Source organism: Chiroxiphia lanceolata, chromosome Z (genome assembly GCF_009829145.1).
Source record: "Chiroxiphia lanceolata isolate bChiLan1 chromosome Z, bChiLan1.pri, whole genome shotgun sequence".
NCBI classification, from domain to species: Eukaryota; Metazoa; Chordata; class Aves; order Passeriformes; family Pipridae; genus Chiroxiphia; species Chiroxiphia lanceolata.
Genome location: NC_045671.1, coordinates 8,768,087 through 8,794,275, shown reverse-complemented (window position 1 = coordinate 8,794,275; position 26,189 = coordinate 8,768,087). Strand labels below are relative to the sequence as shown.

The following is a 26,189-nucleotide window of genomic DNA, read 5'->3' as shown; positions in this document are numbered from 1 at the left end:
GCTTCCTAGCAACACATGGGCTCCTCAAGCAGCTGCTCCTCACCCCAAGCAGATTGTGGTCAGTGCACATGAGAGCACATCACAGCCCTGATCTCCAGGGAGAAGGATCTGCCTCCCTTGGTACTCCTTGATAAAAAGCAGAGCTGTCTAGCACTGCTCTGGTTTCTGCTGTGCCCCACCTCAGTCCACACCAGCTGTGAGCAACACATAGTTCTGGAGCCCAAATTTGTGCAGACCCCTGGCAATCTAATCTCCTCCAGGAGCTCAGCTCTAAAAGCTGCCAGCCAGAGAGAGGGAACCTTCCTGTCTGGTGTGAGGGAGGGCAGTGCCTTCCTCATCTCAATTGTGCAGGGGGAATGGCCTTGATGATTCTTTGGCAGGTATTGGGGACCCTGAAGGTCTGTGCCATGTCAGTCCCCTGCCTCCCTGCCTGCAGTGCTTGCAGAAGAGAACTCAGCATCCACTTCTCCCTTTTTTCCCAGCTTCAGGTACAAATTCCCTGCACAATCTACACCACACAATGCCCCTGCCCACTCCATCACAGCAAGAAAGCAATCCATCCTCTCTCCAGATGGAGAAGACAGGGAAAATACCAGGTGTGATCAGACACAACTGGGACCATCAGCATCCACGTATCCTCGGCAAAGCTGTCCCACCAGAACTCCTGGAAGTTGTATATTTATCTATGAGGAGCCTCTGGAGGGAAGCTATAAGCACTTTGTCATGTACTGAGTAACAAGCCAGCCACAAACATTACCAGCTATCACTCCCAGTGGGGGAGTGTGGGCTGCCTCTAACAGCCAGCAGTTCTCCAAAAATGCCTCCTCTCTCTTCATCCCTCTTGACATGCGGTCTGGATGCATCCCCTTCTCTGCTCTGCTCTTCCCCAGGTTGTTCTCTGCAATACCCCAGTGAGGTACCTCCTTGGCAGACATGTTTCTCACTCCATGGGGAATGCAAAAGAAGAAGTAAGAGATTTCTGTCTCTCTGGAGTAGAGAAAAGGATATTTTTGGGCTTCTATTCTCCTGTCTGGTTAGGAGGAGGGACTGATGGGAGCAGTTAGTAAGCAGATGTACCCCCTATCCACTTTCTCCTTGCACTTGCACCGGCTTTTGCAGGAAAAGTTCCTTTCCTTCAGCATTTATTGAAAACCACCCTCTCCTCTTTTCTCACACATGTTTTCCTAGACAAAATGCTGCAGGCTGTTCTCCCATCCCTTTACAAGGCAGAGAACCCTTGGTGCCCTTAAGCCTGTACCGACTGCTCAGCCTTGGGTTCAGTTGGGACAGGGAACCTGATAGTGGGCATCTGTGTGAAGGTACTACTTCCTGTGCAGCAGGTGTCTGCACAGGCAGTGGAACCATTTGCTCATCCCGTGTTTGGCCATCCTGATTGCATTTGGGTTTGCTCATGCAGACTCAGCATCCTCTGGTCACTGACTCACATCCTTGGAGCTGCCCTTCTGCCCCCCATACTCTCCTGGTGAGATGCTATGCTGCTCCAGGGCTGATCTGCAGCCTGTGTTTGTCACTCAGCCCCAGGGACTACGCTGGGAGTGTGGAAGAGCCCTGGTGACTTTGCCCAGCTTCAGGTCATTGTTACAGTCCTGCTGGGAAATCCCAACTGCAGGCACCTTGCAAAAATAGCTGGCCTGGAGCCAGAGGTCCCCCAAGAGAAATGCCAGAGCTGGCTGCAGAGAAATTACAATCTTCCCATGCTGTTCCTACCTTGAATACGTGCAAGTCCTCTCAGCAGTAGCCAGCCTCCTTCGGTATGTCCAGTGAAGCCACCCAACCCACCCCACACGTGCCTCTGCATAATACATCCTGGAAAATCAAAGCACTGGACTATGGTGGGGATGGAGCTGAGAAGGACACCTCAGGGGATGGTTCTGGTTTATGGTGCTATTCTGGCTGCTCAGGGATGATGCTAGCCCATTAATGACAGGTATATGGGAAGACGCCTAATTTATCACAGGAAGTGAGGTCTCCACACCAGTCCTCAGCTGCCCACTCTCTAGCCTTGAGAAAATACCAGTCAGGCATGTCACTAACAGTGGGAGTGTCCCCACCTCAAGCCTAAATCCTCTCCTGTGCTGGGAGAGGTGGAGGCAGGAAGACCATCAGTCTCTGCAGCTCACCCAACGTGTGTTGTTCAAGGGGATGAAACCCAGAGAAGTGTGACATTTCTGGATGCGGTGGGCTGGGATACCAGCTCAGCTAACACCACAGTTCAAGGCCACTGCTCTCTTTATGAATGTCTGTTTTTTTATCCTCAGGCCTGAGTCAGGCCCTGGCCTCATTCTTTTTTTAAGGCAATGGGGTCCTTGGGATGATGTAAGTCACACAGCTCCAGACTTCACTGCATTTGGAAGTAATAGCTGCGTCCTTAACTCAGGCTGCTTCAAGGGACGTCCCATTATTCAGCCCATCCGTAAAGAAATGGAGCTAAAAAAAGGCCTTTTGCTTTATGAAAATGATGCTCATCTTCCTCAAATCCTGGCTCAATGCTTAAATCCCCACAAACAGCAGTGGGCAAACCCCAGGGGACACTCATGGCATGTGTGGCCAGGGCAGCTCCAACAGCTTGAGGGGCTTGGGGAGCCACTTCCCGCTCAACCGAGAGCCTGAAATTTGCAAAACAAAGTGTGAAGCACAAACCAATTTAGTTACCCACAGCCACTGTTTTCACCTGGTCTAATCACCACCTTTGCAAGGTTGTTTTTATTTTCTTCCTTCCCTACTCCCCCCAGCTCCACTCCACAGCAAGCACCTCACTAAATTCCCTTAATCTTCCCTTTAGGTCATACGCTATCTTTTAATCCTTTAATCAATTTTCCTCTGGACTCCCTGTAATTTATCGATGATCTTTTAACAATGAAACCCCAGAAGCAAACGCACCTTCCCCGAGTGCATCAGCATCGGATCAGTGGCAAGAGCAGCATCGTTCCAAGTCTGCCCTGACAGTGATAACCTGGATGCTTAGCACAGCCTCTCTCTCCTGATGGAGGAGAGCAGCTTGTCATGCATCCTCTGATTTGCTTACAACAAAGAAGAAATAACAAGCACTTATTTTCACACAAAATATTGTTATCAATATTTTAATTATTTCCTGAGGAACGGTGGGAATCGCCAGCAGAAGGATAGATCGCCAGGGTGGGCAACCCCCCTGCTCACACCAAGCACCACAGCTGGGAACGAGTTGTCACTCAGAGATCCCCATACCTCTTTTGGGCAGGATAAAGGGGCCAGGATGCTGGGATGGGCCCCACCCACAGGTGATTGGGGCACTGCTGCTTTTTTGGGGAACACACTACACTGTGCATGTAGCAGCACTGCCCAGCACAGCGGGAGACCCCCCAGAGACCTGGAGCAGAGGGGAGAGAAGGGCACTATGCCCAGATACCACACTGATGGGCTGGGACTGATTTCTGACTGGGCTGTGGTCTCTGCAAGAGGCTCAGCACTGGATCAAGTAGTTTGGCAGGGAAGCATAGGGCTGCTCTTTCTTCCCCTCCCTTTCTCACCCCCTCCAAGGTCAAGCAGTCCTGGACTCTCAATAAACTGTCGCAGGGGCTCCAGGGGATTTTAGGAGGTATTTGCTAGGATTTCAGCAGACCTGAAGCGTGACTTCACAGGGATGGGGGGGAAATACCCTAGAGCTTTGAAGGGAAACGTTATTAGAGTCACTGAAGGATTTTGCTGTGCTCTCTGAAGTGTTGCACAGAAAATTACAGGTAAAGAGCAAGCCCCATGGTCTGGACCTTGCCAGCAGCATAAGGATGGTGTGGTGTCCTGGCTCACATGAGCCCCATCACATGAGCCCCATCACGGACCAGGAACACACTGCAAATGCCTCCTGCAATAAGGAGATGCATCATCTCGATGCACACAGATGGCTCAGAATCCTTCTGAGATGAGGTGAGCAGCCGGGATGGGTCTGAGAGCCAGGGCTTGGCTGAGGATGAGAGCTGCAAGGAGGTGCTAGCAAAAAACAGACAGAGCAGAGCACTAGGGGTTTACCCAAATAGTTTACCATCCTCTCCTGGAGCAGAAAAAGCAGCTCTGGCTGGGTTAATGCCAATGCAGCTAGGTCTGTCCCACGGTTTGTAAGTCACCAGCAGCACGGGAAGGAAGGCAATACGCCTGGAGTAAGTGGGGAAATGCTGCAATGCTGCCAAAGTTTTGGACCTTTCCAGTGGTGACACAAGGTTGAACCCGACCAGAATCCTGACAGGAAAATTTGGGGTTTGTCTGTCACAGGAAGATGCTGGAGGCATATCATCAGTGTGATACAGCAAACCCCGTGCCCAGAAAGTGGTTCACAGGTATTCCTGGAGAGCAGATCCCACAGCAGCACCCACAGCATTATGGCAGAGGAGCTCAACCATGGCCCAGCATAATGAAATTCAAATTACTTTTGAGGTCATAACTCACACATGCATCTCAGTGGCTGTCTCTCCTACTTTCTGCACTAATATGGGCTGGAAAGTCAACAACTGGGCCAGGACTCACAGGGCAGACACACAATCTTTGTTTCTCTTCCCATGACGATGCTTTACTTGGACCCTTGGGGAAATCTGTAGCTCGAAAGCAGCCCTTGCTATGAGCCAAATGCGTTGCAAATGTATTGGCATGTGTTGTGTCATCTGCAGTGGTTAATAGGATCCATTTTCCAAGGAAGGGGAAAAGGAAGAAGAGGAGGGGAATGCTTGAATCTGCAAAACAAACATTCACCCCCTCTTCCAAAGCACTACACCCAATACAACAGATTATTTATGAAAGTTAGGTCTGGAGCTGTAACCTGCAAGGGCTTCTCACAAAAATGCAGCTGGATTCAGATGTCAAATCAAAATCCTTAGCACTTAATACCTTCAAAGTCTGTACACAGAACGGATGCATTGCTGGCTCCGGTGGGGTTATCATGAGATTCGTCTCTCATTTCACCAGCAGCCCTGTCATCACACCAATTCCTGCTACCCTGGAAGAGGTCCCAGTGGCACCTACACCATACCCCAGCTCTGAGACATTGCAGGAGTTGCCATCCCATGCAGTATTTGCTGCAAAGCTTGGGAAAAGTGATAAATGGCAGAAAAGCACCCTGTGCCACCTTACAGACAAGGAAACGGAGGTGCAGAGCAGTCAAGGGATGGCTACTGAGGATGGAGAGGCTGACTGAAGATGCCTGCTAAATCCCTCAGCCCTGACTGCAGTTCCCCATGTGTCCTGGTAGAGCCAGGTCCTCGGTCCACCTCTGCTGGCATATGAGCATTGCCGGGCTCAGCACCCATGGGTGGCTGAGCTGCCCAAGCCCCTGCCTCCTGCCTGGCCCCAGATAGGGCTGGGAGATCCCTCCTTGCCTGCCCAGCTTCCCTGCAGCCCAAGCAGATGTTCTGGGTCCTGTGTCCTGGGACAGATCTCGGCTTGATTTATTACTGGACGTGACTTCTGGAGTTTGTCAAAGGCACCCACTCCCCCTCCCCTGACTTTTCCCACACCCTTCCCATTTTGTTTTACGTTCACTTTGTGGTCTCCCCACCATAGCTTGCAATAAACAGAAACTCATTTCCAGTATAAACAACTGCACACTCTGCCCCAGTGAGCTGTACAACCCTGCCTTTCCTGCTCTCCACCCCTCACTGCTTTGGGTTCTGGGAAAACAGTCTCTTCCTTCTGCTTTTTTTCACCCCCCAGCCTCCTGGCCCTTTGCATTATTTTTTCCCCTGAGATTTATAACGTGCCAGCCAGAGTTGGAGTGGTTTATCCCACTCCACATCACGTACATGCTATTAAAAGGAACTCTACCAATAGATCTCGGTAAGGAAAGCCACCTGAGCTCTGCCTGAGCTAAGGGTTTACACCCAGGATGGGCAAGTTGGCCCCAGTATGGCCAGAATCCTTTTAAGACGTGGGATGCCTCTCAAGGCATGAAACAAGGCAGGATTTAGAAGACTTGAGTCATAGACTGGAAGCGTGTGGGGCAGATCTTGCCCTCCCCAAGCCCTGAGTCGGGAGAGACACCAGCCCAATGGGAGCCAAGCCTGATGAGAGACTGCAGGAATGCCAGGGAGAGCTGGACAGTCACCTCTCTGGAGGGCTGGGCTGATGCTCTCAGTTGCCTTTATCTATCTTTAACCACTGGGGAGAGAACTGGCTGGGCCAAGCAGGCTGCCTCTGCTCTTGCTGTGCTTGATGGGGACAGACAGGCACTCAGGGAAGGCAAATCAAATCTTCCCTTTATATGGGGTACACAACTGTCTGCAGCATTTCCATGGTTGTACAGGGAGGGCAGCCAATACATGTGTGCTAGAAAGACCCTTAACTTTGCAAACATGGTGCCCATCAAATGCCTTTGTCAGCCAGTGCTGGCACAATGTGCAAAGCCAGGCTGGCTGTGGCTCAGTGGTGTGGATGGTGTGCTTGACCCCACTGTCCTGACCCTCCACCTGCCAGCATGCACCCAAGTGGATGAAGCCAAATCTGCGCAGATTCAACCAATAAAAACAGTGAACATCATTTTATCACCTGTAAGAGATCACTAAAGGCTCCAGAGGATTCCCTGACACTGGAAGTCTTTATATCAGGGCTGGAGGCTTTCCTGAGAGTTCTGCTGCCCTTCAAAGAGGGATTCATTCAGAGCAGCACCCTGGCAGGGGCTACACAGCAGGGCAGGCAGCAGAGGCCCCCATGTCTTCCTCAAATCCCACATCACAGGGATGCTACAGGGGATTCTGTGCAGCATCTGCCTTTTCCAAGGCACAAGGATATTGAGGTCAATCACCTTGTCACACTCCGGGACAAAGGTGCTTGTTTGGCCCAATCTCTTCGGTGCAATTTTACTCTCTGTTACCCTGCTTTTACTCTCTACCACCCTCTCCCTAGGACAAGCAAGCTCAGGACCACTAACCAGTGGTCAGAAATCAGTAATTTAATTCCAGGCAAAGAGCTGGTCAAAGCAGCCAATGGTTTAATTTTTGCTGGGAGATTCAGAAAAATAAGGAAATGAGATGGGTTAGTGGAAATCTGAACCCAAGTGGTTTGGCTGGAGAGAATCCCAGCATTGTAAACTGGCCTCTAAGAGTCCTGGAAATATCCTTATGCCTGCTGTGAATGCATGACACCATGCTCATACTACCACTGGCTTGGACCCACTGACAGCAGGACTTGTGTAGTCCCAGACAGCTGGATTTTGGCTGCTTGTGCTGCATCTCTGTTGGTTTTGCCCCATTTGGGGTTTTCCATGTTGAAATGAGCACCCTGAGGGGGCTGCAGAGCACTGGGGTACTGCTGGAGGGCTGCAGCACTGTACCAGGAGCTCCACACCTACAAGAAGGTTATGTTGATTTGGAAAAAAACCCACACATGTCATGTACAGGGACATTAAACCTGAGTGACTGTCTCTATGCAGAGTATGAGTGCAAGCAGAGACTGCAGTACTATAGAAACCCCGTCACAAGGCAGTGGAGAGCAACCAGCCACAACTCCTGGCCTCTGACCACTCTCAGCAGCTATTCCAAGCTGGTGAGTTTGCCCATCTTGCCTTGTCCTCAGAGAGCAGCTGATGCTGATTAGGTCTGTAATGTTCCCAAGACAGCCCCGTGGGCAGGATCTGGGCTGGATTGGTATCTCCAGTTACCCACTCTAATGCATAAATGTGCTGGATTGAGCCATACATACGCTGCTCGATGCAAGAACCAGGCTGTGAGCTCGTCCTGGGGAAGCTGGGTCCTCCCAGAGGGAACTGTTCCAGGTGGTTTAAATTCCCTTGAGCAGGAAGTGACAAGAGATTTGGTAATGCAGATCCACCTTGGCGCAGCCCGTGCTGTCTGTGCAGCAGGTCCAGCAGATGGTCTGCCCATATATGATGGGAAAGCTGAAGGGCATAGGAGGTTTACACTGCAAAATGCCCAGTTCTCATGGAAGCACACTGATCAGGAGGAAACACTCTAAAAACTCCTTGTACAAAAATCCCTGAAGCAGAAAAACCCTTCTGTTACATGCTGAGACTCATTTTATCTTGACAGCTTGGCTAATATGTTGCATGTCATCTCCATTTTTCAATAGCATGTCATGACATGGCTCCGTATCATGATGAGAGCAGTTGATGTTGTGGGTGGCTGTATGGCAGCAGAGTTACAGCCAGCTACAAGGAATTGCACAAGGGTCTGCCAGATTCCCTAATAACAAATCTATAGCAATGGATTAGCTGTCTATGGAGATAGCTGGTAGTGTTTTATGACCCCTTCACACCCCATTGACAAAAGCACTCTTGGTATGAAGGGTGACAAGGAAAACACTCCGCTCCTCTCCCATGGATGAGGAGCTGAAGCTGTCCCCAGCCAACTGGGGCCCCTTTGTGTTGTCCACACAAACCACACATCCTCAGTGCAGTTAATCCCTGCAAGCTCGAGGCAGGAGACAGCCTGGGCCACTGAGGCCCTGCACAGCTCCTGGCACTGTGGCTCCTGGTAGCGCTGCAAACAGCACAGTGTGCCCTTGAGGCTCACAGCAGCTCCAGCCTCTAACCTCACTGCAGTGGGTCTCTTTAGGCATCCCTGGCACAGCGCCTGCCTCCCTGTCCCTGCTCAGGAGCATAGGCAGCAGTCCGGGCTCTCTCCAGAGTGATATTTGCAGCTAGGAAATGCTCCGAGTGTGCCAGCACTGGAGCGTCTGATTCGACTCCAAGTGACCTACAGGGTACTGTTAGAGCTGCTGTTATGGTGATTTTTATTTAAATCAGTATCTTCTGTGTTATCCCTGAAGCGCTCATTACTAATAACCTCTCATCCTCCCAGTACGCCTTCAGCGCTGGTCAGATTTGCTTTGCTCTGCACAGAGAGGCAGGCCCTCAACACTTCCCCTTTGCAACTCCACCTCTGCTCATGCCACCCAGGAGCGATGCTGCTTCTACCCTGGGTGCCATTCAACCCCTCCGGCAGTCACAAGTACCTGTGGGACTCCCAGCTGGTATTTAAGTTTCCAGACACTGTGATGGGAGGAGAAAGCCCTGTAAAATCTCATTTCCAAAGACTTTCTTTAAGTGCTGGCCTCATGTGGGATCTGATAAAGCAAATCCCAAAGGTTCTGCACGTGGCTTTTGAATTCCATGTCTGCAACACTCTTCATTACTATTTGCACACCCTGGCTCTGTGTTTGTGGCCATGTGATTGCTGGGGAGAGCAGAGGTTTCTCTGCCTGCAGTTTCTCAACATGCATGGAAGAAGTCTGGGTCACTTGGTCACCTGCACAAGCAAAAAGGGGCAAGGGAATCCCTCAGGCACTGATGCAATCCTGCTAACCACACAGTGCACAGAGAAACACCCTGGTTTCCCATCATCTTAAAATTACAAGAATAAATCCTTTCCTGTTTCATCTGAGTGCATATAGGTCCTTTTCTACCAGAGCTGAAAGTCTTGGTGAATCTTCCCTGGGTACAAGTGTGGCTCAGCCTGACAGCCACAGGGTGACAGCCCTGGGGCTGGGAACCTGCCAGCGTGAGGCACAGCCCTGAGGTGAGCAGACATGGATCCCTCATGGGCACATGCTGCAAAGGCAATCCTTTCTGCCAAGCACTATGCCAGGGGTGCTGTAGACCCTTGTGGCAACGGCCCCCCAGAATAAAGCACCAGCCACCATTTCTCTGTCCTCCCTGGCCACCCTTCCCCAAATCCCTTCCCAGTGGCTTCCCCAGGTTGTAAAAGCCAAAACCAACACAGGGAAAAAGTGAGGCCTAAACTTGTCACCGTGATGGCAGATAGACACGTTACGAATTTCCCATGTCAAAATAATGGATCAAAACTCATGCTGCCACCCTGGCTCCAGAAGGGCATGGCTGCTCCTGCCCATGGTTTATGTTCGATGAAACTGAGTTAGTAGCGTTTTTATCTGTCAATTAGGAACCATGAAACAGTTATTAAATAGAGTCAGAGCCCTCCTTGCTGCTCTCCTGGGCAGTGCAGGAGACACATAACAGCCTGTAATGAAGCATTAAGCAGCAGCAGTTTTGTTTCTGATAGGATTGGAAATGATAAGCCAGCGAGGCATGGCCGGATAGGGGGAGCGGGTCCCCGGCTCAGCGGACACATACCAGCAGCTGCTATGGGGAAGATCAAGACTGAAATTTCTGCCCCCTGCCCCAGATAAAGTCTCTGTAGGACTGCCGCCTCGCTGCATCTGCTTGATGGGGAAAAAGCAAGAGCCTGAATTTAATTATCTTCTTTTCCTGGTGCAGCCCTGGTTGATTACCATGGAGCCAGGAGGGCCTTCGGCTGTGAGCAGCAATGTTATCCAAGCCCCAAGGAGAAAAAGGGCTGGTTTAAATAAGTTTTAAGAGACAGGGACTGGGCTGTTTGTGGGAAGGGAGATAACACAGGCACAACCCACTTCTGGAGGTCATCAAAGTCTGGGGAACGTTGCCCCTGCCCTCCAGCTGCAAATGTGATGCTGCAGATGTGATGCTGCCCTCCAGCATCTTTCAGTAAGATGGCACATCTCGGGGCTGAAACTGTCCCCCAGGCAAGGCTGGGATGTCTACCTGACCTCAGGGGTCCTCTGCCAGGATTCAGTATAGGGCAAAGCCCAATTCTAGACAGAGGGATGGTACTCCTGTAGAGAGTGAAACATCCCAGGGAGGAAGAGACTAGCATGGAAAGGGGCAGAGGTGCATAGTCCCAATGCCAATGGGCACATTTACTGTCTACTTCCAACCCCTCGCGTGTCAGGGTTTGGTCCTGGCAGGTCTGCACCCACACCAGCTCCAGAAGCTGCATGTGCTCACCCATCCACAGCCATGGACCCACACCCTCCTTAGTGATTGCAGGCAATGCCTATTTACAGCCAAGGGACCACACAAAATAGGGGACGAAGCAAACTATCCTCGCAGCACCTTGTCCCAGGGAACACCATGGATCTGGCCATGCCAAAGAGTTTCAGACAATTTTGGGTGCTTTGCAGCTTGTTTGTTCACAACAGAAACAGGACAACAAAAGCAGTGTTTTTTTGCTTCTGGTAATTTTAAATGAAAGGTTGAGTTTCCAGGGCTTTTCCTTTTGGAGCTCCCTCTGATTTAATTAAAAACCTCATCAAACAAAAATAAAATGAGCAAAATCTTGAACAGAAGCGCTTAATTCTCTAACAAAATTCAACAAAAATTTTCATCTGGCTCCAACTTCCAGGGCATTTTTCCAAAATTGCCAGTGAATAGCAAAACCTATTCATTTCTGCTTTCTGGGCAAACCCGTTAGGAATTCGAAGATTAGCATCTCCCAGTGCAACAAACTTTCCCACTAGCTCCCTCTCCAATTGCCACCCTTCAGAGCGCAGTTATTATGTTGGCTCACTACAAACTTACACCATTCACCACTCTCTTCCCAGGGATGTTTCAGAGTTTCACAGTGTTTGCAAGACTACGCCCTGTCCTTCCCTTTCAGCCGTGAAGAATAAGAGGGAGCCCTGGCCCCAGCAGTGATCTGAGCTCTCCCTCCATGGGAAAATGCTGCTATAGTAGCAAATCACTCAGAGTGACAAGGTAGTGATGGACAGGTTTCAGCATGGCAGATGGGGTGGATGCTGGCGAGTAGGATGCTATGAGAGGAACACGGAGGGTACAGTGATGGGCGTGCTTCCCTAGGGAAATAGCCTCCCTCTGCATCCGCTGTCCTACTGCATGCACATTCCACGGGCCTGTGGTACCAGCACGGGGCTCTTTAAACCTCATGAAGAGAGGCAGACTTGTTTGGTATTTATTGCTACCAAGCCATCTCCAACACGTTCATCTTGCCAAGACGAAGAAGATGACCAAGACATGGCTGAAGTAGCTGTGCTGCCTCTCTAACCTATCTACAGAATAGAAGTGGGGAAATACTGAAGCATCAGGAGAAGCAACAGGTGCTGTAACAGAGGAGGAACCCAGGAAAGGCACAGAGCCATTTCTGCAGAGACTGGCACACCCAGGCCCTCTGAACTGCAAGCTGCTTCCTTGAGAAAATGCTGTCTTGGCCCCTGCACATTGGGATGGGTTGGTGCCCAGGGCAGATTTCCACTTCTGCACCATGGTGGGTTGCTCATGGCTGCAGACAGCAGGGGAGCCCAGTACCACTCAGGCTGAATTTCATCCCTGCTCCCACTGGGAGCTGGGTGCGAGCCCCTGGAGTGGTTTGGCACCTGCCACTGGAGCCATCACACACAGCTGGACTGGGCTGCAGAAGGAAAGATGCAGCAGGGACAAGAGAACTGGGAATCCCTGACTGTTCTGGGAAAATGGTGAGAGGTTTTCAGCTCCCTTCCCACCTTAACTGTGCCTGCAAGGTGGCCAGGATGGAAGGCCACAGCTGTAACCAGTGCACCAACATCAGGATAGGGGTAAGGAGCAATCCAAGTGATTGTCCCCATTCTATCCCAAAGAAGATGCAAAATTAGGGCAAAAGGCAGCCCAGGGTCCTTACAAAGCACCTACAACCCTCATCTGTCTGGAAACCTTGGACTTTGCAGCCCCGCAGCAGCAGGATCCTTCCCTCGTTGCACCTCTTCAGCACAGAAATAGAGGCTCCAGACTGTTCCTCAGGTTATCAGCCTCTGGTTTCGAAAAGCAGACAAGTGTCTAAACCATGCTGGAGCCTGCTGTTGGTTCCACAGAGCTGATCAGCCAAGAGACAGACTCGGGTCAATGTGGACAGAAGACCCATGGGGACTTTCCGCAGCAGTGGTGAAAGCACTCTGCAAATGCCTCTATCCTAGCATGAGCATCCTCCAGCTGGCAAGATGGGCTGCAGCCTGACCAGCTGTTCCATGCCTGCTTTGCACCGGGAAGGGATTCCAGGAGTGAGGGGAGGGGAGGGAAGGCGGGCAACCCCTCCTCCTGCACCTTCCCTGCTTCCCTGAAATTTGCCCAAGAACAAACTCTCAGGGATTAGCAGCAGCCACATCCTGGTGAGAACAATGTTAAGGGATTATGAGATTAGAAATACCATTTATGCCGAGAGGAATAACTCTAATTCTTATTTGATTGTCTACAGATGTCAGCAATCAAAGTGCCTCTTTCATGCAAAGCAGGGAGCACTGCCCGAGTGGTAGGTGAACAGGACTTGGCCCTCTCCTAACACCAGGAGGGCCAGCTCCTTCCCGCTGATACTGGTATGTGCCCTGGATCATGTCTGGCAGCAGTTGCCACTGTGTTAGTTCCTTCACGGGGAAAAGCTGCTCAGCAGGAGCCCTGTGTTGGGGCTGCATCCCCCTCCTCTTCTGTCTTTGCTGGTCTCCTGCCCAGTATAAACTCACCTTGCCCTCTCCATGCAGGGTGCTGGTGGAGAGACTGGGGTAGTGGGTGCTGCTTTGCCCACAAGCAATACCACCCCAAATCTCCACATCTCCAGATCACCTGCAAGCCCACTGCAGCCGTTTGCTACCCTGTGCCACCAGTTCCTCCTGCCCTGGGCTGTGTCCTCATGAGCAGTGTCAGCACCTTTGGACACGGTACCATGGGAAGGTGCATAGTGTCCCCTGAGTGAGGCATAGCTCTTCCTGCTCCTAGAGGGGTTACACAGCTTCAGAAAGAGACAAAGTAACCAGGTCTCACCCCAAAACAGTGTGCTGTACCACTGTACTCTCAGTGTCTGCCTTACACCCAGTTGTACGGGCTGAGAGTGTCAGGGCTGGAGGTGGCATCACTGTCCCTGTGGCACAACTGCTCCCTGAGCTGGCCAAGCACTTTGTGCCAGCTCGCCTGGGGAGGCAGCTCCTAATGGGGTGGCCTGGGAGACTCTCCCTGGCCATTAAGGAAGGTAAGTGCTTCTGGGCATGCTGTGCCAAGCTCCTGTCTGCACACTAGAGGCAGAGGTTCATGCCGTTTGAAGGCACATTATCTCCATTCAGCTCCTCATCAAAAGCTCTCTGTCAGTCCCTCCTTTGGAGGAGGGCTGCAGGAGCTTTCTCTCCTTTATGCTAATGCTTACTTGAGTATCTCCATTCTATCTCTCTTCTTCCTTAGCTTTCTCACACCTGAGCTATCTCATCCCATCTTGGCAAATTTTGCTTTCTGCCTTCCCTGTGCCTTGCAGACACCCCAGTGCCAAGCCACCATTTGGCCATTATCCTAAGGAGGGACATGCAGCATCCTCCAAACACCCCACAGCATCCTGTGCTGCAGGTTTTACCTCACAGCCCTGCTCTGCACCAGCAAACACCCAAGTCACATAATCTGATGAAAGAAACAGAAACTGCAAAGCTAAATCTGCAAGACAGGGAAATGCACCTTCCTTAACTCACAGACTTGAAGGCCACGGGAGAAAATTAGTTCATCTCACCTGACCTCTTGGGTTGCACAGGCCATTATGTCCCTCCATTACCCCTCTGTTGAGCCCAATAACTCGTGTTTGGCTGAATCATCTTTCAGCAAGGCAGCCACCCTTGCTCTGCAGATAACAAGCAACAGAGCAGCCGCCACGGCTTTTGGCAGTTTGTTCCGATGCTTAATCATTTTTTCTATTAAAAATATGAGCCTCATTTCTAATTCAAACGTGGTTGTGCTCAGCTTCCAGTTATTGGCTCTAGTTATGCCTTTGCTTGCTGGTTTAGTACCCAGCATCTTCCCTGCTTGGAGGTAATTACCAATGGGAGTCAGGGCATCTTTCCAGCTTTCCTTGAAGGCACTGAACAGATTATTTTAAGTCTTTTTCATTTTGGCAGTTCCACTGCTCTCTTCACATCCTTCTTTACTTTCCTGGTTTTCCAGGGTCCTTCTCAAATCACTTCTTAAATAACAGCACAGGAACAATCTTCAAGGAGCTACTGTTGTCTTTGTTGTATGTATGCAGCATTTGGCAGAGCTAGCTCAGTCTTGGATCCGAGAGCCCTCTTTTTGTCCAGCCTGTCCCAGTGCAAACTCACAGTTTGGGGCATTTCCATGCTGGCACCCTCTTGCAAGAGGTATCTTCAGCACTCCCTGCAGTTTTGCTTTCTTCATCATAATTACACCCTGGAGGTGTGTGGCAGCAGAGACTTCACACCACCACCAGTCCCAGGCAGCTACTCTGCTCACCCCCAATGAGAATCATCCCCGAGGCTTGCTGGGAGTTGCTGGGAGACAGGGAAGTAAGAGAAGGAATGCTGCAAAGCAATGCCAGAAATGACTATGTCTCACAGCAGCTTTGTGAGCCTTTTAATGCCCATGAAAAAGCCCACCACTCTTTTCCACTTCTGAATAAAACCCTCAGCATCCTCTGTGGGCTGACGCAGCAGTCCTTGCACAACTATGGCAAAAATCACACCCATGAGCGCTGTCTCGGCAGTTAAAAATGCAAGTGGTGCTTCCCCTCCTGAGCCTTTGGAGGAGATGGGAGTGTTGTTGGTGTGCTTATGCTGCTCCAGCAAAGCCAGTGGTGTTTGCAAAAGCCAGATGTCACCACCGACACCTTCAGCAAGGAACAGCCTGGTGCTCTTGCACAGAAAAACCCAGAAGCGTTTTCCCACCTGCTTTGCATTGATGTAAATAGCAAGGGTGGAAATGGTACGAGCACCTCCCTCCATGCTCTCTTCTCCAGGAGTGGAGAGTTCTGATTTTGGACCTTATCTAGCCACTTACATCCAATTTTTCATCCAATGTTTCAGGTCAGCCGGAGATAGGGGAATTCTCCCTGCCTGTGAGATGCGTATGTGACACAGAAGCACCTAGTCCTGTGGGATCTGAGTGTGCTGCTTCCCTGGGGTGGGCTGCAGTGGCCAGGACTCCTGGAATTGGGGGGTGCCCAACCCAACACACCCCCTTTGGAAAGCCTGGTAGGGTGAGGATGGCACTGAATCATTAATCTAGTTTTTAAGCCCAGTTGTGTGGCTTTGGAAAATTGTTCCCCAGTCTGTGCCTTAATTTCCACTTCTGCCTTTTTATTTAGACTCTAACTCCCCTGCTTTCCACTGAGCTGGGGCTCTTCTCCCTGGCAGGGAGGGGAATGGGAGGTGGCAGAGGCTGCCCTATATCACCAGTGCAGCATGGAAGTCCATGTTCCTGGTTTTCAGTGAAGGCAAGAGAGGAAGAGGAGGAAGAAGCTGGTGAGGCCAAAGAGCCTTTTCAGAGGGCAGCTGGACGTGGCTGGTGACTCAAGTAAGTCAGGCACAGAGGGAAAGGGTAGCAGCTTGGGTCCAAATGCAGAGAGTAGAGACGAACTCAGCACTGGAGGGATGAGCATTAGGAAATCAATTAGGAGCCAGAAATGCGCCCACAACAGCCAGAGGTGCTCCACGCCAGCATCCCGTCTTTGCAAAGGCACATTCAAATCCACTGTACCCTTTCAAGCAACAGATCTACCTATCATGCCATGCCACGACACTGCTGTGCATACAGGGATGCTGCAGCACGCAGGTGGTGATGCACAGGTATGCACAGGCAGGTCGTTGTGCCCCAGAACACCACCTCTTCAGAGACACCAGCACAGGCATTTCTTTGGCCAGCACCTTCCACTCTGTGCTCAGAGAGATGCCTATGCAGCACTGGATGCTTTTGGGAGTGCATACTGTCTTGGGCACTTCTTTGGGAGAAGTGCTCTGTGGGCCACACCATCAGCATGTACCCCACCATGAGAGGAAGGGATTCAGCAAGGCGATTATTTCCAAAAAAAAATGAATGGTACTATGTCAACTGCAAAGACAACAAGAGATGACAAATCCCAGCTCGTTCATCATATACACAACATATTTTACAGCTCCAGCCTGCCAGGAGCAGGCATTGGCTCAGACCAACACAGGTTCCACAGCATCCAGTAAGCAACCAAAAGACAGAGGGCTCCTTGCAGCCCCCCTTTCTTCCCCGACCAAGAGGACAGGATGCACCGATGACATGTGACAAGCCACAGTGTGCAAAGCTGCGCCTTAAGGAACATGCAGAGTTGGGGTGTGCTCAACACAAAGCTGCTCACACTGTTAAACTGTGGAGAGAAAAAACATCTAGGGTTGGGAATGCTCAGAACAAGATAGCCCCACATGAGCAAAAATAGAGCACTGAGGTCTGAGCTACAACTCCTAACCTCCTCAAGGTTTCCTGGAATGGACCCACTGAGTGATCTCCTGGCCTCCAGAGGTGGATAGCAGCATCCAGCTCCTCTTCCTACATGTCTAAGCTCAGCCACACAGGAAATCAAGCTTCCTCTGTGAACCTGACTCTGATCCAGCCCTGGCTTTATGGTTGCTCTGTCCTCAGCTTCTCTCAGTTGGGGCAAAATGCAGCACTGGGGAGCCACTGCTGGTCCCTGCTGCCATGAGCTTCTGCACATGCATTGCTGGGCTCTGCTCAATGTCCCCATAGCAAGACTAAATTTCCCCGTGCTGCTTGGAACATCAGGTGGTCACTGCTCACTTGCTTTCAGCAAACACCCCGCACCCTTCTCACTCCCCTGCATCACCAGCAGCCAGGCTGCCCAGTCTGGTACCCTGTGAGCTGCTGGAGAGAGGGACACCCAGTTTATTGTTAGTCGTGTTCAGCAGGCTGTGTATAGCTCCTGTTGGTGCAGAGAAAACAAGCAGCCGTCACCCTGGGGATGGTATCATAAACCATTTTAATAAGGTATTTTGCTCCCCCCCTCCCCATCATCCCAACTCATGCAAACGCTGCTTGTTTAGTTGGCAGCAAACAATAAAGAACCCCAGGGAGCACAGGAGGGGGAGAAAAGGGACATCTGTTTAGAGCATTTCTACTGCATGGCTCTCCCAGGCTATTTCTATCTCTTCTTGTCAAAATTTATCAACTGCATAATTGTTTAAACAGCATTAAAGTGCTTGGAGCGAGAGCAACTGGAAATTGTCCTGTAGTTGCCTCTGGTACTGATGCTGACAGCTCAGGAAGGGACTGGGGAGAGAAGGCATCCATCGGGCATGGGAACCTTCTGACTCCTTTTCCACGGGTGAAGACACCACCCTGTCTTGCTAACAGGAAGAAAATAATCTCACTTTATCGCAGTGTCCTTCCCTGCTTTCCAGATCCAAAATTCTGCTCCCTGTCCTCTGCTCCCTGTTCTGATCCGCTGTTAGCACACTTAGTCTGCTAAATTATTTACAGCAGACTCACTTGCTTGGGAAACCACAACTAACGACAACGTCTTTCACACCGAAGTACCCTGGATCTTGCCGTGACCCTGATGAACCCTTGGCTGGCACCTCACTGCGTGCCCGGGCTCTGCTGTGGTTCCCAGCCACCACCAGAAGTTTCAGAGAGACAAGAAAAAGCACTAGGAACTTGGAAAAGATGAGGATTTGTTGCTGCCTGCCATCTCTTCTCCTTTCAGGTAGGAGGGATGTCGCCACACAGGATCCCCACTGTGGTGTCTTCCCATCCCTGGTGACACTACCTGGCCTGGGTGCCTGCAAATATGGGCACATGTGGCTGGTGACAAGAGCTACACTCTGTGCTGGTGACACCAGTGGGATTTCTTATTTCAACACTGTCTGGGAAGCAAACAGTGATGTTCTTTAAGTATCACAGCTGTATTGAGCTGTGGGTGAAGAAGAGAGAGCAGCATGTGGAGCATCGGCCACTTTGCTCCCTGCCCCATTGCTGCAGTGACAGGAGGTGGCCACATCCTGGCTGGTCCCTCCCCTCCCAGCACTCTGGAAGCTGAGGACACATGGCTGGTGGGTGGCAGGAAGTTTGCGCCAATATTTTGACAAGAGGCACTTAGGAGCAGCTCAGATAAAATCCTTCCTGGCACAGAGGCCAGTGTAAACAGAGCACCAGTGTGTGTACCCTCTGCTCACCCCAGCAGTCAGGGTCCCAGCCTGTGACCACCGTCTCTCAGCCAAGGAGGCTTTGTCTTCTCAGTCCTAGGCATCCCTAATTCCTGGCACTGCAGAGCAAGGGTTGTGGGAAGATGTTTAGACTGGATTTGGGCTTCTTTAATTACAGAGCTGTTTTTGTCATGTTAAGCAGGATAAACAAATCTCAGGAGAGCAGAAGGAGGCTGTGCTGCCATCCACCCAGGACGTAGGACGCTGGTGCTGCATGAAGCCTTCTGTATTTGGTGTTTGTGCTAGGCAAGAACAGGGAGGGTCTCCCAGGAAGCTGCCAAGCTCCAAAGCCTTTTTTCCTTTTCTCCTCCAGCCCAGCAGCTGGAGCTAGGCTCCCCATCCCATGAGCTTATTTCCAGCCCAGCTGCAGGAGAGAGGATGCACAGAGAGCCTCTGGGCTCACTTCACATGTAGGTCCAAAGCTCAGGATCACACATTCACTAAGAGGGCTCTTGCATTTTGAGCAGCCTGTCTCTAACACACACTCCATTCCTATGTCTGGCTGGTTACTGGCAACTCTGGAACTTTGCCACTTGAGGAGGGTGGCAAGGGGGGGATGACCACCTTCTCCCCTTCACAGTGCTCTCGGGCCATGAGATGCTCCTGCTGTGACTCAGGTGGAGCTGTGAGCTCTCCACAGCACCCAACATGGAACGAGCTCATCAGTCGGTGGGGTCGAGCATGGGGCCATGTTCCTTAAGGTACTGATGGGGACCTGCCATGGGACGTGGGATACTGCATGTACTGGGCATGCTCTTCCCTCAGGCAGTGGCTCCACAGGCCACAGCACTGGCAAGGCCAGGGCAGAGTGGCCAGCACTGTGGTCTCATGCCTCCGTGGCCTCTAACAGACACCACATGACGCTCCCCTGGCCTCACCACCGCGCGCTCCTCGCTGCCCCCAGCTCCCCCGCGAGAAGGGGGGGAGCCACGAGGAAGGGAGAGGGGATATTTTTATTGTTTCTGACACCGGCTGCCCCAGATTATCATGTTTTATGCAGCGAGCCAAAGAAGCATCACTCTGCTATGCTGCAGCTGGGCTGGCTGCCCAGCCCAGCCAGGGGAAGGGCGAGAGGAACGCAGCGGGGCGCGGGTGCGTGCGTGCGCGGGTGCAAGCGGACGGGTGTGTGCACACGCGGGCCACGGGGCACGGCTTCATTCAGCCCTCCCCGCTGCGGCACGCAGCGTGCATCCCGCTGGACAGGGCAGGAAGGTCGCCTGCTGCCTGCAAACATGTTTGTTTTTCTAGTCCGGCTCCTAATTCGATTAGGACTAATTGCATTTGGGAGTGTGGTGGGTTTTTTTGGGTGGTTGTTTTTTTTTTTGGCCTTCTCCTTAGAAAACTGGGATTGTGATTTGCCTACTGTTACCCGGTATGCCTTTCCAACTCCTGGCTGGGCCAAGACCCGAAATCTAGTCACTGGCAGCACAGTCCATCCATTGAATTTTACCAGCCACAAAAACACAGCACAGCATGGGAAGGCAGTGATTGGAAGGCCTGCGTGCCTCATGAAATAAAGCTGAATTTTGATGAACGAAGCACTCCAGCAAGCTGGTTGACCTCGTCTGTCACACTTTCTTTCTGTGGCTCTCACAAACTGGGGGTGATGCCTGGCTGTGAATCACCCCAGGACCACTGCACCTACTCAGCCTCCAGTAGGCACATGGGGAAAAGTAAACCCATCCGTAGCAATAAACCCAACAGCTCTGGGGTGTATCTCCTGATGCTGGAATACCAATAGTAATTTAAACTTATTAGCTCCGTTCTTGCCATAGGTTTGGTCCACATTAATGTAGTCCTGCCCCAAGCACTGCCTGGGCACAGCCTTGGGGCTGACCTTGAGTGGGCCTATCCCCAAGGGGCAGGAGCACATTTGGAGGGTGAGAGGGATGAATCAAAGGGGCGGGTGCTGCTCCCTGCCAGCTGGCCCTGGTGCCAGGGCACGGTTGCAGTCGTGTTTAACTTGTTGCTCTCAAAATAGCCTCAGTTTACATCGCCACGGGAAGGGATTGGATAAGGTCATAAGGGAAAAATCCATCAGAAGGACTTTTTTTAAAGAAAAGCCAAAAACCAAGCTCTGTGTCACAGATCGCTGGACACAAGCGAGGAAATATCTGCACACACTGACCCCAAGCCCAGGCCTTCTCCGTCAGCGTCTGTGTGAGTGGCAGGAGCACTGGCCTGACCAGAGGCACCCTGCTCCAAGGCAGGGTATCCTCACCACTGGCTGCCAGGGCCAGCCAAACCTCTGCTCTCCCAAGCTGGCATGTTGACAGTGCCCTTCTGCAATTTTTCCCACCAAATCGACGCATGGAAGCAGGCGAGCATACATCAGTCTCCGGCACTGCCTTTCTCCACTGTTTAGCTGGTGCCCATCATGAGATGCTCACGTCTGCCCTGGTGCTGCATCCCACTCCTGGGATGCAGAGGTGCATGTTATACATGGAGATGTCACTATGTTCTTTTTTTTCTTCTTTATTGCAATAGGTGAAAAAGAAAAACTGGTTTAAAAAAAACAGCAACAAAAAATAGATGCAAACTTGCAGTACAATCCTCCAGTTGCAGCTGGAGCCCAGCTGGGAGGAAAAAGTCTTCTAAGACAGAGAAAAGGGAGGTTCTGATTATTTATTAGTGGCCAATGCTTGATTGCTTGCTAATCAGTCCAGAGAGCACACTTGGGTTCTCCTGGCCTCCCTGCTCACATGTGGTTCCTGTTGGTTTGTCCCTTCCTCCCTCCTTCTCTCTGGTTTTGCTTTGTTTGTTTTTCTGATAATTCGGTTGTTTTTTCCATGTCATTTTCCGTCAAACCGCATGTTTTTTCCCCTTTCTCTCGCCAGGCGCTGCAGTGACAGACACGGAGGAAAGCAGGCCAGCTTGGGACTGCTTGTCCTCTGCCAGTCCCCTTCCTAGTCCCTTTCCCACCATTCATTGACTAGGAGGCAGTGATGCCCATGGGGCAGGGCTGGGGCTGGCACCAGGCTACAAGACCCCCAGAGCACCACTGTGACACAGTAGGTGATTCCACTGCCTGCATCCCAACCTGCACATCTTCTGCTGGAGGAGATTCTGCTGTATTTCCTCTCCCACACAGACTTTATCCCCGCCTGCACTCCAAACCACTGGGCAGCACCTTGCTAGGTAGTGGGCAGAGTGATGAGGGTCAGATGTCCAGCTGGCAGGGCTTGGGCATCCCCTAAGCTGGGCAGAAGGACAAACGGACAGAGCTGCTGTATTGGGATGGAGATAAGCAGATTAGAACAGGACGAAAGAATGGGAGTGGAAGGAGGGTGCCTGCCCTGGCTGCCTCCCTCCCTCCCTTCTTTCACACAAGGCCTCCCCACTCCCATGTGCGCTCTCCGGCTTCTGGCAGCCTTTCCACCGCGCGTTTCCACTCCTCTCTGGCCCATTAGCAGTATTTTTATAACATTCTGTAACGCACGGAGCCGTGTGCCAAACCTCAAGAGTGCATTATTTCCCAACGTCTTTGTTATATCCACCCCCGGGCCCTCCGGCTGCGCGTTTCCAAATGCAGAGCTGTGGCTTGTGGGGGCAGCCAGGAGCCCGGCACCACACTCCTGGTACCCAGAGCCTTCCCCTCCCTCCTGCCTGCTCCTGGTGCTCAGCCCCAGGCTCAGGCCAGAGATGCAGGCCGTGTGTGCAAAAAGACCTGGACCCATCTCCTGCTTCAGGCCATACTTGGGCATCTGCTGCTCTCCAGGCTGCAGGGCAGGTGATCACTGAAGATAAACACAGAGCATCCTGGTTGCTCTCCTGTGCTTTACCTCCTGCTTGGCTGCTTGAAAAATGGGGCAGACCAACAAATCACTGCTCCAAGTGCCCTGGAAGAGGCTTCCCTGGAGTAGTGCCAGCTTCCCCCAGGCCAATTTGTGCTAGGGTTGATTCATGTCCTGTAGATGGGTGATTTGGGACCCTTAGGGATAAGCAGGCCTGCGGGCCTTTCCTTCTTGTCATACCTGGATGCACACTGTCCCACTGGATGAGCAACAGTGTCCCTATTTCTGCAGGGAATAAAACAGCCCAGCTACCTCCAGCCTCTGCAGGGTGCTGGTGGGCTCTTGGTCACATCCTCCACGATGTGGACCTGGGTGTCAAACCCCACTCCAAGGACCAGATGAACTACCTGTGTCCTCCCTCCCTGCCTGATGAAGCCCATTGATCAGACATCAATGTGATTGCACCATTATGTAGCATCCTGGCCCCTTCAGCAAGAAATCCCCACCCCAGATATCCTTGGGTACCCCCACAGCCACTGACACATCCCATGGGAGACCCCTGCTCTCTGTGGGCCAGGGCCATTATGGATAACACCACTGAGAGTGGTCCAAACGCTGATGCCGAAGCTTCAGCATGTCTCCCAGCAGCTCTCCTTTTCAGCACAGTCTGATCCCCCTTAGCTATTTCCTAAGCTGTGTTCCAATTCTCATACTAATCCACATTTTCTCTGGTTTAACTCATAATTTCCCATGTGGCATCATAGCAAATACTTCACTGAAGTCAAGACAGATTACATCGACCGCATTTCTGGGCTTAGAAAATTGTTTCCCTTATCAAAGAGAGCTATCAGGTTAATTTGGTGTGATATATCCCTGGCAAGCCCCTCTTGTATTTTTCTCCCATTTTCCATTTGTCTCCATGTTTTTAATTGCTCCCTCTTCCAAGCGTGCCCCACAGCCCCACTGTGCTGTGGGGTCAGGCTGTCTGATCAGGACTTTTCCTTCTCTCAAGCTCAGGAGACACACTGCCTCTCCCCACAGCCCTGGGTACCACCACTGACCTCTCAGCTGCTAACGAGCCTTGCTAATGAACAGATGTCCTCACACCGGGGATGAGGTGTTCCCCAAGCCTTCAATGCATTGTCTTCTTTGAAGGTGCCTCCATGACAGAGGATCATCTCCAGGTTTTATCCTCCCTTCTCTCCCTTAGCTTGCGATGCCCGTGCTCTCAGCATCGCCACTCAGACCCAGCAGGGTTCATTTGGTATCGGGCTCTGCCAAGCTTACTTTTAATCTCCCCTGAAACCTGTCTGCAGAGCTAGCTCTGCTCTTCTCTCCTCATTTGCTCTGTATTTATGCGGCTAACTCCCCTTTTCATTTCCTCTGCAAGGTCTCACTCAGCTTGACTCCTGGCAGGTCTCCCTTTCTCCCTGTGCTCGCTGACCCCCATGACAGAGCTTGCTTTGCTAATTGACACCCTTTCCCGGTCCTCGACCCTTCTCCGCTCCCTCTCCACATCCTTCCTGTGGTGTTGTATGCTCAGGAGCACTCCTGGCTTGCCTGTGGGGCACGCTCCAGGTACCGTCATTTATTTAATGAGATCTCCAGCACTCTCCACTCACAGCCTCCAGTCCCTCTCTCCCAACTGCAGTCAACTTTCTTGTTGCCCCAGTAAAAGAGAAAAATGCAGGCATAGGCCTGTTTTCATTTAATTTCCCATGCAATTGAAATGAAACAAGTCTAAGATCCCTCAAATCCCAGGTTTGGGCTCCCAATGCACTCAGCTGCAGCAGGGCCATGCTACAAACGTCCCATGAGTCACCCATCTCCACCTCCACACCCAAGCCTGTCTCCATCTCCATCCCCTTCTGGGATGCTCCCAAACCCACTCCTTTTCATGAAGCCACACCCACACACCTCCAGGGAATCAATTATGCCCAGCAGAGCCAGGAAACTTGGGGTGGGGAGGGGGATGCAGGCAGGGGCTGGGGGTGGCAGCGCTGGGAAAAGAAACCTCACAGAGAACATTAAATTAAAATCCAGGCAATTAAATTAATTACTTCTAAAAGCGTCTCACCTGATTAGTTCCTTGCACAGTTAATTGTGTTAACAACACCAGACATTCGCTTATTTATTTGTCACCCTATCTCCTGGGGCTGGTAGGCCCCTCCAGTGTCCAACTGGGCTCCTCAGCTGCCCAGTGCTTAGGGGGGCTGTAAGTCTCCAGCAAATGGGAACACACAGTAATAGGAAACAGCAGGATTTGGGCTCTAATTCTTAGCAATTCCCACGGGTCCCTGAGCGGATTGACAGGGATTACTACTAGCGAGGTGCTTAGCAGATGGAGGAGCCATTGCAGAGTCACAGCGATGCCACAGCTGCAGAGGAGGTGGTTGGAGGCTGCAGTCCCCTCCCCACTACCTTCGTTTCCTGCAGACCTGGGCTGCAGCCCCTCGTGCGCTGTCACAGCCTTCTCTAGACGGGACAAGCACATGCCCAAGCAGAAGAGCTGCAAAACCTCTTTGTGCTGCTGCTCACACTGCACTCAGCTCCTGCCTGTTCTGCCTCTGAACTACTCATGAACACTCCTCATCCCAATAGCGCAGTTAAGAAACCCCCAACTCATTCGCTAGGCAGTGGCCTTTTTGTCTGCCATGCTCCCAGCCTCCACATCTGCTCGCTGGTGTGAGCCCTGCCCTCTGCTGACTGCTTCCCCTTGTCTGCTTCTCACATCGCTTTTCAGCTTCTTCCAGCACTCCTACTCCTTGGCCTACGTGCCAGGATCCCTCTCAGATGACACCAAACCATGAGTCAGGTACCATAAGCATCTCCAAAATCTCTTCAACAGGTGCAGTGAACCCCTCCTGCCTGATTTTCAGGGCTTAAGCAGACCCTCCTGTGACCCTCTGCCCCTGTTCCATGGTCTAGAATGGAAACACCACCCTGGCTCTGATGCAAGGTGCAGAAGGTGAGACAAGGAGTAGAGAAAGGCTCTGCTGTATCTTCCAAACCTGGAAACATACAACCACCTACATGATGCATCCCTAGATGGCAGAGCTTCCAGCTGGTGCCTCGCAGTATCCTCCACAGCAATCATCCCAGAGCCGGCTACACTGGCTGGTGCTCCCAGACACCCACAGCTGCCAGTTGCAGACGCTGTACTGTGAAACACACAGTTGCTATCAGATTTACAAACACAGCAGCCCCTAAAACACACAGCTGCTATCAGCTCAATACGGCACAACTCTTATCTCTCCGCCTTCGCCCCCCACCGAGACCTGTGAATCCGTGAATCTTGTCCTTAAGATATGCAAAATGCTGGAGAATGTGGAGCTGTCCTCCAACATCCTGCACACCCAGGACCTTGCAAAAACACAGGGATCACCAGCACCTTTTGGCTGCTCCTCTGAAACAATCAGGTTGCAGTAACCCCAGCCACGCCTTCTCCTTCCTGACTGCAATCCTCTCTGACAGCTCAGCCCCAACTCTTTCCACCTGTGGAGATGGTTGCTGTGGCCCATGGCTGGATGCAGAAGCTACATCCCTTCCCAAATTATTCCCGAGGCATCATTTAACCTATTGGCTTTGATGAAAAGTTTGAGGTGGAGGGATTGATTCCAGCCAGAATCAGTCCGCCATAGGGAGCTCATATGGTGGTGTGCAGCTGACGACTGACTGTACGTATGGAAA

General features: G+C 51.6%; 1 protein-coding gene across 4 annotated transcripts in view; it reads right to left on the bottom strand.

Moving 5' to 3' along the window:
* The window catches only part of CNTFR (ciliary neurotrophic factor receptor), a 203,705-nt gene that overhangs the window by 31,727 nt on the left and 145,789 nt on the right, over nucleotides 1-26,189 (bottom strand). The gene's annotated exons all lie outside the window — the stretch shown is intronic.